This window comes from Bison bison, unplaced genomic scaffold, assembly GCF_000754665.1.
Source record: "Bison bison bison isolate TAMUID 2011002044 unplaced genomic scaffold, Bison_UMD1.0 scf7180017863230, whole genome shotgun sequence".
In the NCBI taxonomy this organism is placed as follows: domain Eukaryota; kingdom Metazoa; phylum Chordata; class Mammalia; order Artiodactyla; family Bovidae; genus Bison; species Bison bison.
Window position 1 is genome coordinate 12,052 of NW_011493802.1, and position 728 is coordinate 12,779.

The following is a 728-nucleotide window of genomic DNA, read 5'->3' on the forward strand; positions in this document are numbered from 1 at the left end:
TAGAATTGTGTCTCCAGAGGTCTGCTTTCTTAGAAATGGCCAACCAGGAAAAGACTGACTCTCACACTAACATAGGAAACTGATGGCTGCAATTAAAGATCAAACAGTGAAAAGATGATATTTGTGTGTGCGTAAATTTTCTGATGGAAGGGAGGGAAAGAAGAGAAGAGGTGGGCACCTGAAAAAGGATGGATATGGGTTCCCAAGAGATTGGGGAACAGACCCTCAGGTCCCTAGTTAGCCAGAGAATAGAGGTCTGGACTGAGTCAGGAGTCTGCACTGAAGATGGATAATCCTGCTTAACAATTGATCTCAGGGGCAAGGAGTAGTGGTGTGGTATTACTGCCTTTGTTTGGGGTGTAGAATGACAATAGGGTCTAGACTGCCAGAACCCAGATGGGAAGAGGGTTTCACATGGGGATGGTGAATGTGAAGCTCCCCCTGAATGTGAAACTCTGACTGTGAATGTGAAACTCTGCCCCAGGAAGGGGCAGAAATCACCTCCTGGCCCCCTACCTCATAATGGGGTTTGTTGCATCACTCGCCTATGCTGTCAACTAAAGATGCTCAGGAGACACAAAATGCTGATACAATTAAAACCTACAACTAGCACTCCCAAGGACTAAAATGATGTTTGGATGAAACAAAACAAATTCAATTAGGCCACTGTTATGCTAAGAAATCGGTGGGAGAAATGTATTCCCAAAGGCAGGGCAGTGGGTGTGGCC